This window comes from Tigriopus californicus, chromosome 1 (genome assembly GCF_007210705.1).
Source record: "Tigriopus californicus strain San Diego chromosome 1, Tcal_SD_v2.1, whole genome shotgun sequence".
Taxonomy (NCBI): Eukaryota; Metazoa; Arthropoda; class Copepoda; order Harpacticoida; family Harpacticidae; genus Tigriopus; species Tigriopus californicus.
The window spans coordinates 13,829,431-13,829,770 of record NC_081440.1 but is presented as its reverse complement, the minus strand read 5'-3'; positions in this window follow the sequence as shown (position 1 = coordinate 13,829,770).

The following is a 340-nucleotide window of genomic DNA, read 5'->3' as shown; positions in this document are numbered from 1 at the left end:
ATTATACTGGACTACATTGCGAGTTGGCTGCGATGTTTGTCTAGTCTCCACAAAATGCCCAAAATTAGGATGCCACCATACAATTTTGATAGTTTCCTTTCATTCAAAAGAGAAATAACCCAATTTTGAAAAATGACTGGCGTGACGTATTCAGACAGGGGTTGAGAAAGGGGTGACTTAAATTGACTTCTGAACAAATACAGGGTGAAGGAGCAAAATTAGAACCCTCAGTAGAATTTTAATTTCCCGCATCTAGGTTAGCTAGAAATCTACGGTTTCTTTTGTTGGAAAGTGGGAAACTTGCTCAACGATAACATTGGGTAATCTTTTTGTTAAAATC